This window comes from Anomaloglossus baeobatrachus, chromosome 7 (genome assembly GCF_048569485.1).
Source record: "Anomaloglossus baeobatrachus isolate aAnoBae1 chromosome 7, aAnoBae1.hap1, whole genome shotgun sequence".
Taxonomy (NCBI): domain Eukaryota; kingdom Metazoa; phylum Chordata; class Amphibia; order Anura; family Aromobatidae; genus Anomaloglossus; species Anomaloglossus baeobatrachus.
Genome location: NC_134359.1, coordinates 294,909,335 through 294,928,005, shown reverse-complemented (window position 1 = coordinate 294,928,005; position 18,671 = coordinate 294,909,335). Strand labels below are relative to the sequence as shown.

Here is an 18,671-nt window from a genome sequence, read left to right as displayed (position 1 = left end):
TATGACCTGCTGCACCTGTGGCTGTTATGACCTGCTGCTTCTCTGGCTGTTATGACCTGCTGCTCCTCTGGCTGTTATGACCTGCTGCTCCTCTGGCTGTTATGACCTGCTGCACACAGGATGTATCACCAGACATCAGCTTCTGGCAGCGTTACTGAGAATTCTTAGGCCATTCTTGGGTTTGCTGCAGCCGCCTTCTTCACACCCCACCAATCAGGGTTCAAGTCAGATGACTGATGGCTCCTGAATCTTTCATGACTTTTTCTGAAACTGGGCCTTAGAGGAAGCAACACAGCCCCAAAGTATCACTGTAGACATCGCCCAGCTACCGATGCTTCAATGTTGACATCACCGAGGCACCACCATGCTTCACTGTGGACATCACTGAGCCCCTCCCATACTTCACTGTGGACATCACCGAACTCCCACCATGCTTCACTGTGGAAATCACCGAGCCACCACTGTGCTACACTGTGGACATCACCCAGTAATCACCATACTTCACTGTGGCCATCACTAAGCTCATGCCATACTTTACTGTGGACATCACCGAACTCCCACCATGCTTTACTGTGGAAATCACCGAGCCACCACTGTGCTACACTGTGGACATCACTCAGTAGTCACCATACTTCACTGTGGATATCACTGAGCTCTTGCCATACTTTACTGTGGACATCACTGAGCCCCCAGCATGCTTCACTGTGGAAATCACTGAGCCACCACTGTACTACACTGTAGACATCACCCAGCCACCACTATACTTCACTGTGGACATTACTGAGCCCCTGCCATATTTCACTGTGGACATCACCGAACTCCCACCATGCTTCACTGTGGAAATCACCGAGCCACCACTGTGCTTCACTGTGGACATCACCAAGCCCCTGCCATGCTTCACTGTGGATATCACCGAGTCGCTGCCATGCTCACATTATGGTGTATACCTTAATTTTCCTCCTCCAGACACACCACTGATTTATAGGCCCTTTACAGGCGCTGCTCCTGTGGCCTCCCTGGGCCGCTCATTATTGCTCATACATATGCACTGCTTTCCCCGCCCACCAACCAGTCTGGCCTCTGTGATTGCAGAGGTAACATAGAAATCAATCATGCTCACCCATAGTAGCTATTCCAACTGGTAGATGTTGTCCAGGGGCCCCGACGTGCGTTTCGCGTTGGGCTTCCTTGGGAGGGGGGGGGGGCATCAAAGGAAACGTGCATCGGGGCCCCTGGACAGCATCTACCAGTCGGAATAGCTACTATGGGTGAGCATGATTGATTTCTATGTTACCACATGTAAACTTATGTAATTTAATTTGTGTAAAATTATATTTTATATTCAAAAATTTGGAATATGACTCCGCTGTTTCTGAGATTCTATAACATAGCAGTAGTAGGTATTAGGAGTAGGCGGGTGGCCTGTATATAGGAACAGGACACAAGGTCCCTGTATTAGGAATAGCTGAGTGTCCTGTATATAAACGGCAAGTTGGACGTCTCTATATTACGAGGTCAGTGACCTGTATATTAGGATCAAATAATAAGACAGTATATAAGATGGCAGTAGAAGATATTAGGAGTGGATGATTGACCTGTATATAAGACCATTGTAAAAGGTCTCTGTAATAGGAATAAGGGGGTTTTCTCTGTATAAGATGGGAGTAGGATGTGTTAAGTAGGTAGGTGGCCTTTATATAAGAACAGTGTAAGAGTTCTCTATTTGGAACAGCTCGGTGTCCTGCATATAAAGGACGGCTCTGTATTAGGAGTAGGTGGATGGCCTGTGTATAACATGGCAGTATGACGTAATTATGACCTGTGTATAAGGACAGGATGAGAGGCCTCTGTATTATAAACAGATGAGTAGCCAGTGGGAAGATAGTATAAATAGGTAAGCTCCCTGTGTATAAGAATAGGGTAAAGGTCTTTGGATCAGGAGTAGGTGGGTGACCTGTATATAAGATGGTAGTAAGAGGTCTCTGTATTAGGAGTATAATATGGCCTGTGGATAAGTAAGATAGGCTACATTTGTATTAGAAGTATTGGAGACATGTTTCTGTATTAAAACAAGTTTGTGTCCTGTGTATAAGGTCGGCGTTACATTCGGTGGTGAGGCCATTCCTCCAAAGTGTCTCAGGAGCTGTTTTTCAACATGAAAATCGCTCGGAATACTGTGAGCAGCCTGTGCGGCCTAAACGTGCTCCTGTGGCTGCAGCGTCTCCGGACTTGTCTCCCATGGCTGCAGCGTCTCTGGACTTGTCTCCCATGGCGGCAGCGTCTCCGGACTTGTCTTCCATGGCTGCAGCGTCTCTGGACTTGTCTCCCATGGCAGCAGCGTCTCTGGACTTGTCTCCCATGGCAGCAGCGTCTCCGGACTTGTCTTCCATGGCTGCAGCGTCTCTGGACTTGTCTCCCATGGCAGCAGCGTCTCCGGACTAGTCTCCCATGGCAGCAGCGTCTCCGGACTTGTCTCCCATGGCGGCAGCCTCTCCGGACTAGTCTCCCATGGCGGCAGCGTCTCCGGACTAGTCTCCCATGGCGGCAGCGTCTCTGGACTTGTCTCCCATGGTTGCAGCATCTCCGGACTGGTCTTCCATGGTTGCAGCGTCTCTGGACTGGTCTTCCATGGTTGCAGCGTCTCTGGACTGGTCTTCCATGGCTGCAGCGTCTCTGGACTGGTCTTCCATGGCTGCAGCGTCTCTGGACTGGTCTTCCATGGCTGCAGCGTCTCTGGACTGGTCTTCCATGGCTGCAGCGTCTCTGGACTGGTCTTCCATGGCTGCTGCGTCTTTGCACTGGTCTCTCTTGGCTGCTGCATCCATCACTCACTCTCTGGTAATTTCAGTCATTTGACCAGTTTTGCTTCTCGGTATAATCTCCATGTTGAGGAGTGTATAAAACCATTGTACGCAGTCTCTGTATTAGGAATAGTAGCGCCTCCTCTATATCAGATGGCAGTAGGAGTTATTAGGAGTAGGTGGCCTTTATATAGGAACAGAGTAAGAGGTCTCTGTATTACGAACACGTCGGTGTCCTGCATATAAGAGGGCTGAAGGGGGTCTCTGCATTAGGAGTAGGTAATTAGATAAGTATGGCCTGTATATAAGAAAACGGTAAAAGGCCTTTGTATTAGGAACAGATGAGTATCTAGTGCAGAAGATACTAGAAATAGGTAAGTGTCCTGTGTATAAGAATAGGGTAAGAGGGCTATGTTGTATGGAGTAAGTGGACCACCTGTATATAAGAATAGGGTAAGAGGTCTCTGCATTAGAAGTATGTGAATCACCTGTGTATAAAATGTCAAATACAGTTTCTGTATTAGGATCCGGTGAGTGTCCTGTGTATAAGGATAAGGTATGATGTCTCTGTATTGGAAACGGTAAAGTAGCCAGTGTATAAGATGGCAGCAGGAGGAGAAGGTGGATGTCCTGTGCTTAAGAACAGGGCAACAGGTCTGTGTATTAGAAATAGGTAAGATGCCTTTGTATTAGGAACAGGTAAGTAGCTGGTGTATTAGATGGTATTAGGAATAGGTAGGCAGCCTGAATGTAATACCAGGGTAAGAAGCCCCTGTATTAGGAGGTGGATGACCCGTGTAATAGAAAGGTAACATGTTTATGTATTGAGTAGGTAGTGATTAGGCACGGATGGCCTGTGAATAAGGATAGGGTAAGAAGCCTCTGTACAAGGAACAGATGAGTGACCTGTGTATAAGGACAGTGTCTGATGTCTCTCTATGAGGAACAGGTGAGTTATTTGGTGTATATAATAGCAGCAGGAGGTTTTAGGAGATTATAGGAGGCCTGCGTATAAGAGCTGGGTAAGATGCCTGTGTATTAGGAATAGGTGGGAGACCTGTGTATAATAACTGGGTAGGATCTCTCTGTATTAGAAGTAGATGGGAGGCCTGTATATAAGAACAAGGTAAGATGTCTCTGTATTAGAACTAGATGGAAGGCCTGTGTATAACAAGGTAAGATGTCTCTGTATTAGTAAATGGGAGACCTGTGTATAAGAATAGGAAAAGAAGTCTCTGTACTAGGATTCTGCGAGTGTCCTGTGTATAAGAACAGGGTGAGATGTTTTTGTATTAGAAGTAGATGGGAAACCTGTGTATAACAAGGTAAGACATCTCTGTATTAGGATTCGCTGAGTATCCTGTGTATAAGAAAATATAAACAAGTTTGTGTATTAAGAATAGATGGGAGGACTATGAATAAGAACAGGGTAAGACATCTCTGTATTAGGATTTGGTGAGTGTCCTGTATATAAGGAGAGGGTAAGGCGCCTCTGTATTAGGATTCGGTGAGTGTCCTGTGTATAAGGACAGGGTGAGACGCCTCTGTATTAGGATTCGGTGAGTGTCCTGTGTATAAGGACAGGGTGAGACCCCTCTGTATTAGGATTCGGTGAGTGTCCTGTGTATAAGGACAGGGTGAGACCCCTCTGTATTAGGATTCGGTGAGTGTCCTGTGTATAAGGACAGGGTGAGGCGCCTCTGTATTAGGATTTGGTGAGTGTCCTGTGTATAAGGACAGGGTGAGGCGCCTCTGTATTAGGATTCGGTGAGTGTCCTGTGTATAAGGACAGGGTGAGGCGTCTCTGTATTAGGATTTGGTGAGTGTCCTGTGTATAAGGACAGGGTGAGACGTCTCTGTATTAGGATTCGGTGAGTGTCCTGTGTATAAAGGACAGGGTGAGACGCCTCTGCATTAGAAGAAAATGGCAGGCCTGTGTATAAGACGTCTCTGTATTAGGATTCGGTGAGTATCCTGTGTATAAGGACAGTGTGAGACATCTCTGTATTAGGATTCGGTGAGTGTCCTGTGTATAAGGACAGGGTAAGGCGCATCTGTATTAGGATTCGATGATTGTCCTGTGTATAAGGACAGGGTGAGACGCCTCTGTATTAGGATTTGGTGAGTGTCCTGTGTATAAGGCCAGGGTGAGACGTCTCTGTATTAGGAATAGATGGGAGCCATGTGTATAAGGACAGGGTAAGGCGCCTCTGTACTAGAATTCGGTGAGTGTCCTGTGTATAAGGGCAGGGTGAGACGTCTCTGTATTAGGATTCGGTGAGTGTCCTGTGTATAAGGGCAGGGTGAGACGTCTCTGTATTAGGATTCGGTGAGTGTCCTGTGTATAAGGACAGGGTAAGGCGCCTCTGTATTAGGATTCGGTGAGTGTCCTGTGTATAAGGACAGGGTGAGACGCCTCTGTATTAGGATTCGGTGAGTGTCCTGTGTATAAGGACAGGGTGAGACACCTCTGTATTAGGATTCGGTGAGTGTCCTGTGTATAAGGACAAGGTGAGACGCCTCTGTATTAGGATTCGGTGAGTGTCCTGTGTATAAGGACAGGGTGAGACGCCTCTGTATTAGGATTCGGTGAGTGTCCTGTGTATAAGGACAGGGTGAGACGCCTCTGTATTAGGATTCGGTGAGTGTCCTGTGTATAAGGACAGGGTGAGGCGCCTCTGTATTAGGATTTGGTGAGTGTCCTGTGTATAAGTACAGGGTGAGACGTCTCTGTATTAGGATTCGGTGAGTGTCCTGTGTATAAGGACAGGGTGAGGCGCCTCTGTATTAGGATTCGGTGAGTGTCCTGTGTATAAGGACAGGGTAAGGCGCCTCTGTATTAGGATTCGGTGAGTGTCCTGTGTATAAGGACAGGGTGAGACGTCTCTGTATTAGGATTTGGTGAGTGTCCTGTGTATAAGGACAGGGTAAGGCGCCTCTGTATTAGGAGATGCCGGGAATACAAGGCCAGCACCCCTCCCTCTCCGGCTGCCATGTATCTCCTCGGCGGCCCCTGCATCATCCCCCATTACATGACAGCCTAGAACATGTCTTACCGTCGGCGCTGCCTCCTCGGCTCATGGCATCGCTGCCTCCGGGATGCTTCTGGTCCAGACAGGTGACAATCCGCCAGTGACAGCTCCGAGGACCCCAGCCCTGGGGAGGAGGCGGAGGAGGAGAGGGGGCCGGGGGTCTCCTCGGGATCCAATTCTTCTGCAAAATCCTGATGTCCAGACTAAACCATCAGCAGCCGCCAAAATAGGTCACTCCATCCCGGAACGCCTCGCATCCGGCTCCAATCCACGGGGAGCCCTCCGCGGCTCAGTCTGGGGGAGCCATGCACCCTGAGGAGGGTTTGGGGAGGTGGGGGAGGGGGGAGAGACAGCTGCAGGTGCAAAACCAGAATCCGGCAGAGGAGAAAGGCTTTAAAAAAGGCAAATCTTCCCTTTGTCAGCGGGAGATGGGGATAAAGCCTCCATGAAAAGCCCGGAGCGGCGCTGGCCTCCCCACCCTCCGTCACACACGGCGCCGATGCTGCACACACAGGGTGTCACACGCTGTTAAAGAGACATCAGCATTATTATCAATAATTCATGACTCCGGGCTCGCCTCCTCCCCGGCTGTCTCCATCCTCCTCCTCCTCCTCCTCACCGTCCCCTCCTCCTGAGCCATACACCACTGGGGCTGTGCGGAGCCGGGCACACCGGGAGCTCTGCTATCCCTGCTCCAGAGGTGGCCGCTGCTCCGCCTCGTCACCACCATACACTGCACAGTCTGCACATCCATACACTGCACAGGCACAGCATCCAAGATGGCGGCGGGGTGGGATCCCACACATCACAGGGGACATCATCTCATATCTATGGCCCCGACTGATGGCAGCATTATATATGCTATATTCCTGTACATAGGGGCAGTATTATAGTAGTTGTATTCTTGTACATAGGGGCAGTATTATAGTAGTTATATTCTTGTATATAGGGGGCAGTATTATAGTAGTTATATTCTTGTACATAGGGGCAGTATTATAGTAGTTATATTCTTGTACATAGGGGGTAGTATTATAGTAGTTATATTCTTGTACATAGGGGTAGTATTATAGTAGTTATATTCTTGTACATAGGGGCAGTATTATAGTAGTTATATTCTTGTACATAGGAGCAGTATTATAGTAGTTATATTCTTGTACATAGGGGCAGTATTATAGTAGTTATATTCTTGTACATAGGGGCAGTATTATAGTAGATATATTCTTGTACATAGGAGCAGTATTATAGTAGTTATATTATTGTACATAGGGAGCAGTATTATAGTAGTTATATTCTTGTACATAGGGGCAGTATTATAGTAGTTATATTCTTGTACATAGGGGCAGTATTATAGTAGTTATATTCTTGTACATAGGGGCAGTATTATAGTAGTTATATTCTTGTACATAGGGGCAGTATTATAGTAGTTATATTCTTGTACATAGGGGGCAGTATTATAGCAGTTATATTCTTGTACATAGGAGACAGTATTATAGTAGTTATATTCTTGTACATAGGGGCAGTATTATAGTAGTTATATTCTTGTACATAGGGGCAGTATTATAGTAGTTATATTCTTGTACATAGGGGGCAGTATTATAGTAGTTATATTCTTGTACATAGGAGGCAGTATTATAGTAGTTATATTCTTGTACATAGGAGGCAGTATTATAGTAGTTATATTCTTGTACATAGGGGGCAGTATTATAGTAGTTATATTCTTGTACATAGGGGGCAGTATTATAGTTGTTCTATTCTTGTACATAGGGGGCAGTATTATAGTAGTTATATTCTTGTACATAGGGGCAGTATTATAGTAGTTATATTCTTGTACATAGGAGGCAGTATTATAGTAGTTATATTCTTGTACATAGGGGGCAGTATTATAGCAGTTATATTCTTGTACATAGGAGACAGTATTATAGTAGTTATATTCTTGTACATAGGGGCAGTATTATAGTAGTTATATTCTTGTACATAGGGGCAGTATTATAGTAGTTATATTCTTGTACATAGGGGGCAGTATTATAGTAGTTATATTCTTGTACATAGGGGGCAGTATTATAGTAGTTATATTCTTGTACATAGGGGGCAGTATTATAGTAGTTATATTCTTGTACATAGGGGCAGTATTATAGTAGTTATATTCTTGTACATAGGGGCAGTATTATAGTAGTTATATTCTTGTACATAGGGGCAGTATTATAGTAGTTATATTCTTGTACATAGGGGCAGTATTATAGTAGTTATATTCTTGTACATAGGAGTAGTATTATAGTAGTTATATTCTTGTACATAGGGGCAGTATTATAGTAGTTATATTCTTGTACATAGGGACAGTATTATAGTAGTTATATTCTTGTACATAGGGGCAGTATTATAGTAATATTCTTGTACATAGGGGCAGTATTATAGTAGTTATATTCTTGTACATAGGGGGCAGTATTATAGTAGTTATATTCTTGTACATAGGGGCAGTATTATAGTAGTTATATTCTTGTACATAGGGAGCAGTATTATAGTAGTTATATTCTTGTACATAGGGGGCAGTATTATAGTAGTTATATTCTTGTACATAGGTGCAGTATTATAGTAGTTATATTCTTGTACATAGGGGGCAGTATTATAGTAGTTATATTCTTGTACATAGGGGCAGTATTATAGTAGTTATATTCTTGTACATAGGGGGCAGTATTATAGTAGTTATATTCTTGTACATAGGGGCAGTATTATAGTAATATTCTTGTACATAGGGGCAGTATTATAGTAGTTATATTCTTGTACATAGGGGCAGTATTATAGTAATATTCTTGTACATAGGGGCAGTATTATAGTAGTTATATTCCTGTACATAGCGGCAGTATTATAGTAGTTATATTCTTGTACATAGGGGCAGTATTATAGTAGTTATATTCTTGTACATAGGGGCAGTATTATAGTAGTTATATTCTTGTACATAGGGGCAGTATTATAGTAGTTATATTCTTGTACATAGGGGCAGTATTATAGTAGTTATATTCTTGTACATAGGGGCCGTATTATAGTAGTTATATTCTTGTACATAGGGGCAGTATTATAGTAGTTATATTCTTGTACATAGGGGGCAGTATTATAGTAGTTATATTCTTGTACATAGGGGGCAGTATTATAGTTGTTCTATTCTTGTACATAGGGGGCAGTATTATAGTAGTTATATTCTTGTACATAGGGGCAGTATTATAGTAGTTATATTCTTGTACATAGGAGGCAGTATTATAGTAGTTATATTCTTGTACATAGGGGGCAGTATTATAGCAGTTATATTCTTGTACATAGGAGACAGTATTATAGTAGTTATATTCTTGTACATAGGGGCAGTATTATAGTAGTTATATTCTTGTACATAGGGGCAGTATTATAGTAGTTATATTCTTGTACATAGGGGGCAGTATTATAGTAGTTATATTCTTGTACATAGGGGGCAGTATTATAGTAGTTATATTCTTGTACATAGGGGGCAGTATTATAGTAGTTATATTCTTGTACATAGGGGCAGTATTATAGTAGTTATATTCTTGTACATAGGGGCAGTATTATAGTAGTTATATTCTTGTACATAGGGGCAGTATTATAGTAGTTATATTCTTGTACATAGGAGTAGTATTATAGTAGTTATATTCTTGTACATAGGGGCAGTATTATAGTAGTTATATTCTTGTACATAGGGACAGTATTATAGTAGTTATATTCTTGTACATAGGGGCAGTATTATAGTAATATTCTTGTACATAGGGGCAGTATTATAGTAGTTATATTCTTGTACATAGGGGGCAGTATTATAGTAGTTATATTCTTGTACATAGGGGCAGTATTATAGTAGTTATATTCTTGTACATAGGGAGCAGTATTATAGTAGTTATATTCTTGTACATAGGGGGCAGTATTATAGTAGTTATATTCTTGTACATAGGGGCAGTATTATAGTAATATTCTTGTACATAGGGGGCAGTATTATAGTAGTTATATTCTTGTACATAGGTGCAGTATTATAGTAGTTATATTCTTGTACATAGGGGGCAGTATTATAGTAGTTATATTCTTGTACATAGGGGGCAGTATTATAGTAGTTATATTCTTGTACATAGGGGCAGTATTATAGTAATATTCTTGTACATAGGGGCAGTATTATAGTAGTTATATTCTTGTACATAGGGGCCGTATTATAGTAGTTATATTCTTGTACATAGGGGCAGTATTATAGTAGTTATATTCTTGTACATAGGGGGCAGTATTATAGTAGTTATATTCTTGTACATAGGGGGCAGTATTATAGTTGTTCTATTCTTGTACATAGGGGGCAGTATTATAGTAGTTATATTCTTGTACATAGGGGCAGTATTATAGTAGTTATATTCTTGTACATAGGAGGCAGTATTATAGTAGTTATATTCTTGTACATAGGGGGCAGTATTATAGCAGTTATATTCTTGTACATAGGAGACAGTATTATAGTAGTTATATTCTTGTACATAGGGGCAGTATTATAGTAGTTATATTCTTGTACATAGGGGCAGTATTATAGTAGTTATATTCTTGTACATAGGGGGCAGTATTATAGTAGTTATATTCTTGTACATAGGGGGCAGTATTATAGTAGTTATATTCTTGTACATAGGGGGCAGTATTATAGTAGTTATATTCTTGTACATAGGGGCAGTATTATAGTAGTTATATTCTTGTACATAGGGGCAGTATTATAGTAGTTATATTCTTGTACATAGGGGCAGTATTATAGTAGTTATATTCTTGTACATAGGGGGCAGTATTATAGCAGTTATATTCTTGTACATAGGAGACAGTATTATAGTAGTTATATTCTTGTACATAGGGGCAGTATTATAGTAGTTATATTCTTGTACATAGGGGCAGTATTATAGTAGTTATATTCTTGTACATAGGGGCAGTATTATAGTAGTTATATTCTTGTACATAGGAGTAGTATTATAGTAGTTATATTCTTGTACATAGGGGCAGTATTATAGTAGTTATATTCTTGTACATAGGGACAGTATTATAGTAGTTATATTCTTGTACATAGGGGCAGTATTATAGTAATATTCTTGTACATAGGGGCAGTATTATAGCAGTTATATTCTTGTACATAGGAGACAGTATTATAGTAGTTATATTCTTGTACATAGGGGCAGTATTATAGTAGTTATATTCTTGTACATAGGGGCAGTATTATAGTAGTTATATTCTTGTACATAGGGGGCAGTATTATAGTAGTTATATTCTTGTACATAGGGGGCAGTATTATAGTAGTTATATTCTTGTACATAGGGGGCAGTATTATAGTAGTTATATTCTTGTACATAGGGGCAGTATTATAGTAGTTATATTCTTGTACATAGGGGCAGTATTATAGTAGTTATATTCTTGTACATAGGGGCAGTATTATAGTAGTTATATTCTTGTACATAGGGGGCAGTATTATAGCAGTTATATTCTTGTACATAGGAGACAGTATTATAGTAGTTATATTCTTGTACATAGGGGCAGTATTATAGTAGTTATATTCTTGTACATAGGGGCAGTATTATAGTAGTTATATTCTTGTACATAGGGGGCAGTATTATAGTAGTTATATTCTTGTACATAGGGGGCAGTATTATAGTAGTTATATTCTTGTACATAGGGGGCAGTATTATAGTAGTTATATTCTTGTCCATAGGGGCAGTATTATAGTAGTTATATTCTTGTACATAGGGGCAGTATTATAGTAGTTATATTCTTGTACATAGGGGCAGTATTATAGTAGTTATATTCTTGTACATAGGGGCAGTATTATAGTAGTTATATTCTTGTACATAGGAGTAGTATTATAGTAGTTATATTCTTGTACATAGGGGCAGTATTATAGTAGTTATATTCTTGTACATAGGGACAGTATTATAGTAGTTATATTCTTGTACATAGGGGCAGTATTATAGTAATATTCTTGTACATAGGGGGCAGTATTATAGTAGTTATATTCTTGTACATAGGTGCAGTATTATAGTAGTTATATTCTTGTACATAGGGGGCAGTATTATAGTAGTTATATTCTTGTACATAGGGGCAGTATTATAGTAGTTATATTCTTGTACATAGGGGGCAGTATTATAGTAGTTATATTCTTGTACATAGGGGCAGTATTATAGTAATATTCTTGTACATAGGGGCAGTATTATAGTAGTTATATTCTTGTACATAGGGGCCGTATTATAGTAGTTATATTCTTGTACATAGGTGCAGTATTATAGTAGTTATATTCTTGTACATAGGGGGCAGTATTATAGTAGTTATATTCTTGTACATAGGGGCAGTATTATAGTAGTTATATTCTTGTACATAGGGGGCAGTATTATAGTAGTTATATTCTTGTACATAGGGGCAGTATTATAGTAATATTCTTGTACATAGGGGCAGTATTATAGTAGTTATATTCTTGTACATAGGGGCCGTATTATAGTAGTTATATTCTTGTACATAGGGGCAGTATTATAGTAGTTATATTCTTGTACATAGGGGGCAGTATTATAGTAGTTATATTCTTGTACATAGGGGGCAGTATTATAGTTGTTCTATTCTTGTACATAGGGGGCAGTATTATAGTAGTTATATTCTTGTACATAGGGGCAGTATTATAGTAGTTATATTCTTGTACATAGGAGGCAGTATTATAGTAGTTATATTCTTGTACATAGGGGGCAGTATTATAGCAGTTATATTCTTGTACATAGGAGACAGTATTATAGTAGTTATATTCTTGTACATAGGGGCAGTATTATAGTAGTTATATTCTTGTACATAGGGGCAGTATTATAGTAGTTATATTCTTGTACATAGGGGGCAGTATTATAGTAGTTATATTCTTGTACATAGGGGGCAGTATTATAGTAGTTATATTCTTGTACATAGGGGGCAGTATTATAGTAGTTATATTCTTGTACATAGGGGCAGTATTATAGTAGTTATATTCTTGTACATAGGGGCAGTATTATAGTAGTTATATTCTTGTACATAGGGGCAGTATTATAGTAGTTATATTCTTGTACATAGGGGCAGTATTATAGTAGTTATATTCTTGTACATAGGAGTAGTATTATAGTAGTTATATTCTTGTACATAGGGGCAGTATTATAGTAGTTATATTCTTGTACATAGGGGCAGTATTATAGTAGTTATATTCTTGTACATAGGGGCAGTATTATAGTAGTTATATTCTTGTACATAGGGGCAGTATTATAGTAGTTATATTCTTGTACATAGGAGTAGTATTATAGTAGTTATATTCTTGTACATAGGGGCAGTATTATAGTAGTTATATTCTTGTACATAGGGACAGTATTATAGTAGTTATATTCTTGTACATAGGGGCAGTATTATAGTAATATTCTTGTACATAGGGGGCAGTATTATAGTAGTTATATTCTTGTACATAGGTGCAGTATTATAGTAGTTATATTCTTGTACATAGGGGGCAGTATTATAGTAGTTATATTCTTGTACATAGGGGCAGTATTATAGTAATATTCTTGTACATAGGGGCAGTATTATAGTAGTTATATTCTTGTACATAGGGGCCGTATTATAGTAGTTATATTCTTGTACATAGGTGCAGTATTATAGTAGTTATATTCTTGTACATAGGGGGCAGTATTATAGTAGTTATATTCTTGTACATAGGGGCAGTATTATAGTAGTTATATTCTTGTACATAGGGGGCAGTATTATAGTAGTTATATTCTTGTACATAGGGGCAGTATTATAGTAATATTCTTGTACATAGGGGCAGTATTATAGTAGTTATATTCTTGTACATAGGGGCCGTATTATAGTAGTTATATTCTTGTACATAGGGGCAGTATTATAGTAGTTATATTCTTGTACATAGGGGGCAGTATTATAGTAGTTATATTCTTGTACATAGGGGGCAGTATTATAGTTGTTCTATTCTTGTACATAGGGGGCAGTATTATAGTAGTTATATTCTTGTACATAGGGGCAGTATTATAGTAGTTATATTCTTGTACATAGGAGGCAGTATTATAGTAGTTATATTCTTGTACATAGGGGGCAGTATTATAGCAGTTATATTCTTGTACATAGGAGACAGTATTATAGTAGTTATATTCTTGTACATAGGGGCAGTATTATAGTAGTTATATTCTTGTACATAGGGGCAGTATTATAGTAGTTATATTCTTGTACATAGGGGGCAGTATTATAGTAGTTATATTCTTGTACATAGGGGGCAGTATTATAGTAGTTATATTCTTGTACATAGGGGGCAGTATTATAGTAGTTATATTCTTGTACATAGGGGCAGTATTATAGTAGTTATATTCTTGTACATAGGGGCAGTATTATAGTAGTTATATTCTTGTACATAGGGGCAGTATTATAGTAGTTATATTCTTGTACATAGGGGCAGTATTATAGTAGTTATATTCTTGTACATAGGAGTAGTATTATAGTAGTTATATTCTTGTACATAGGGGCAGTATTATAGTAGTTATATTCTTGTACATAGGGACAGTATTATAGTAGTTATATTCTTGTACATAGGGGCAGTATTATAGTAATATTCTTGTACATAGGGGCAGTATTATAGTAGTTATATTCTTGTACATAGGGGGCAGTATTATAGTAGTTATATTCTTGTACATAGGGGCAGTATTATAGTAGTTATATTCTTGTACATAGGGAGCAGTATTATAGTAGTTATATTCTTGTACATAGGGGGCAGTATTATAGTAGTTATATTCTTGTACATAGGGGCAGTATTATAGTAATATTCTTGTACATAGGGGGCAGTATTATAGTAGTTATATTCTTGTACATAGGTGCAGTATTATAGTAGTTATATTCTTGTACATAGGGGGCAGTATTATAGTAGTTATATTCTTGTACATAGGGGCAGTATTATAGTAGTTATATTCTTGTACATAGGGGGCAGTATTATAGTAGTTATATTCTTGTACATAGGGGCAGTATTATAGTAATATTCTTGTACATAGGGGCAGTATTATAGTAGTTATATTCTTGTACATAGGGGCAGTATTATAGTAATATTCTTGTACATAGGGGCAGTATTATAGTAGTTATATTCCTGTACATAGCGGCAGTATTATAGTAGTTATATTCTTGTACATAGGGGCAGTATTATAGTAGTTATATTCTTGTACATAGGGGCAGTATTATAGTAGTTATATTCTTGTACATAGGGGCAGTATTATAGTAGTTATATTCTTGTACATAGGGGCAGTATTATAGTAGTTATATTCTTGTACATAGGGGCAGTATTATAGTAGTTATATTCTTGTACATAGGGGCCGTATTATAGTAGTTATATTCTTGTACATAGGGGCAGTATTATAGTAGTTATATTCTTGTACATAGGGGCAGTATTATAGTAGTTATATTCTTGTACATAGGGGCAGTATTATAGTAGTTATATTCTTGTACATAGGGGCAGTATTATAGTAGTTATATTCTTGTACATAGGGGCAGTATTATAGTAGTTATATTCTTGTACATAGGGGCAGTATTATAGTAGTTATATTCCTGTACATAGGGAGCAGTATTATAGTAGTTATATTCTTGTACATAGGGGCAGTATTATAGTAGTTATATTCTTGTATATAGGGGCAGTATTATAGTAGTTATATTCCTGTACATAGGGGCAGTATTATAGTAGTTATATTCTTGTACATAGGGGCAGTATTATAGTAGTTATATTCCTGTACATAGGGAGCAGTATTATAGTAGTTATATTCTTGTACATAGAGGCACTATTATAGTAGTTATATTATTATACATAGGGCAGTATTATAGTAGTTATATTCTTGTACATAGGGGGCAGTATTATAGTAGTTATATTCTTGTACATAGGGGCAGTATTATAGTAGTTATATTCTTGTATATAGGAGCAGTATTATAGCAGTTATATTCTTGTACATAGGGGGCAGTATTATAGTAGTTATATTCTTGTACATAGGGGGCAGTATTATAGTAGTTATATTCTTGTACATAGGGGCAGTATTATAGTAGTTATATTCTTGTATATAGGGGCAGTATTATAGTAGTTATATTCCTGTACATAGGGGCAGTATTATAGTAGTTATATTCTTGTACATAGGGGCAGTATTATAGTAGTTATATTCCTGTACATAGGGAGCAGTATAATACTTATATTCTCCTCCTACGTTGTTGAACCCCAATATATTTTAGCCGAATTGCTTGGCTTTTGTACCTGTCGTCAAACTGTAAAGAAATGCAGATGATTGTAGATTTTGATGATTACGGTAATAAACTCTGCAGAATACGGCACAACTATAGTGACATTCCCAGGAGACATCTACATCATTACTATTCTGATTCACTTTCCTCAGATACAGCTTTGTGGTCTGCGGGGTCAACGTAACGTTGTGTAATCAGGTGACTTCTCTTTACTGAGTAATGCCTGTATTCCAGTTATTGCCCTTCCCCCATCATTCAGGTCAATATCATGGAGGTTATCAATTAACCGGGTCGTAATAAGTATGGAATAGAAAAAAAAAATGTATAAATCAACAGAGGATTCTGCGGTGAAGTGATAATCCGGTGACCTGCTCCATAACGTGAAGACTTGGAAGATCAACCTCACCACAAGTGATGCTGGAGCCATCGGAGACACAGAGGAGTTGTGGATGGACCATCTTTGTACCATGAGAACTCGGTGGAGGGACAAAACTATGTGTGCACCATACCTCTGATTAATACGTTTGGTCATTTCGACCCCAATGAAGGTTGCGATTCCAAATACCACCATACCATTAGCAGTAACCCTCAGAGATGTGACCACCACCTTACTATAGGCCACAGGATCTGAAACACCAGCACTCCTGTGTGTAGACGGCCTTCAATACCACCAAGTTTTCCATTGTTTCCGGAAACAAAGTCAACAAGAACTTCATCCAACTCCTTGAGGATCGGTTTCCTACAGTCATCGCTGGACTGGATGAGAAGTGTAGGCTGGAAAGTCATATCGCCAGATGACAGCTATCTATGGTCTTTGAGGTGCCTACGTCCGTGCAGTTTTTATTATTCAGTCTACTATACCCTGTCCATTCTGCTCTGTTAGTACCAAAGTGGATTATATGATATCTTCAGAGATCCCCAACTGGGTGTCCTCAAGAGGGAAAGATCATAGTATTGCTCTACTGATGATCACCTTCTGAAACGTTTTTGAGGAAATAGTCAGCACAAGAACTTTTGATCCAAGTCCTTGAGGATCAGTTTCCCATGGTCATCACCGGACTGGATGCGAACTGTAGGCTGGAAAGTCATATCGCCAGATGACAGCCATCTAAGGTCTATGAGGTGTCTATATCCCGGCAGTTTTTATTATTAAGTCTACTATAACCTGTCCATTCTGCTCCGAAAGTACCAAGGTGTCTTATATAATATCTTCAGAGGTCCCAACTGGGTGTCATCAAGAGGGAAAGATCATAGAATGGCTCTACTGATGATTACCTTCTGAAACGTTTTTGAGGAAATTGTCAGCACAAGAACTTTTCATCCAAGTCCTTGAGGCTCGGTTTTCCATGGTCATCACCGGACTGGATGCGAACTGTAGGCTAGAAAGTCATATCGCCAGCTGATATCTATCTAAGGTCTACGTGGGGGCCTAAATCTTTGAAGTTTTTTTTTTTAACAGTCTACTATACCCTGCCCATTCTGCTCTGATTGTACCAAAGTGGATTATATGATATCTTCAGAGATCCCCAACTGGGTGTCCTCAAGAGGGAAAGATCATAGTATTGCTCTACTGATGATTACCTTCTGGAAAGTTTTTGATGAAATTGTCAACCAAGAACTCTTCATCCAAGTCCTTGAGGTTTGGTCTCATATGGTCATCGCCGGACTGGATGCCAGGTGTAGGCTGAGAGCTCATATCGCCAGATGACAGCAATCTAAGGTCTATATGGGACCCTAAGTTCTGGCAGTTTTTTATTAAATCAGTCTACTATACCCTGTCCATTCTGATCCGATAGTGCCAAAGTGGGTTATATGATATCTTCAGAAGTCCCCAACTGAGTGTCATCAAGAGGGAAAGATCATAGTATTGCTCTACTGACTATCTTCTGAAAGGTTTTTGAAGAAATTGTCAGCACAAGAACTCTTCATCCAAGTCCTTGAGGTTTGGTCTCATATGGTCATCGCCGGACTGGATGCCAGGTGTAGGCTGAGAACTCATATCGCCAGATGACAGCTATCTAAGGTCTATATGGGACCCTAAGTTCTGGCAGTTTTTTATTAAATCAGTCTACTATACCCTGTCCATTCTGATCCGATAGTGCCAAAGTGGGTTATATGATATCTTCAGAAGTCCCCAACTGAGTGTCATCAAGAGGGAAAGATCATAGTATTGCTCTACTGACTATCTTCTGAAAGGTTTTTGAAGAAATTGTCAGCACAAGAACTCTTCATCAGAGTCCATGAGGGTCGGTTTCCTACAGTCACCGCCGGACTGGATGCCAGGTGTAGGCTGTAAAGTCATATCACCAGATGACAGCTATCTAAGGTCTATATGGAACCTTAAGTTCTGGCAGTTTTTTATTAATCAGTCTACTATACCCTGTCCATTCTGATCCGATAGTGCCGAGGTGTGTTATATGATATCTTCAGAGGTCCCCAACTGGGTGTCTTTGAGAGGTAATGATGATAGTAAGGCTCTACTGATTACCTTTTGAAAAGGTTTTGAGGAAGTTGTAAGCACAAGAACTCTTCATCCTACTCCTTAAGGATCGGTTTTCCTTGGTCATGGTCTGGA

At 39.5% G+C, this 18,671-nt stretch overlaps 1 protein-coding gene across 1 annotated transcript in view; it reads right to left on the bottom strand.

Annotated features, from left to right (window-relative positions):
* FBXL16 (F-box and leucine rich repeat protein 16) overlaps window positions 1-6,580 on the bottom strand; it is a 70,788-nt gene extending 64,208 nt beyond the window's left edge. The window contains exon 1 of the mRNA XM_075318449.1: window positions 5,858-6,580. The gene's annotated coding sequence lies outside the window, so the exon portion shown is untranslated. The remainder of the gene's footprint in view (window positions 1-5,857) is intronic.
* Window positions 6,581-18,671: the final 12,091 nt, after the last annotated feature.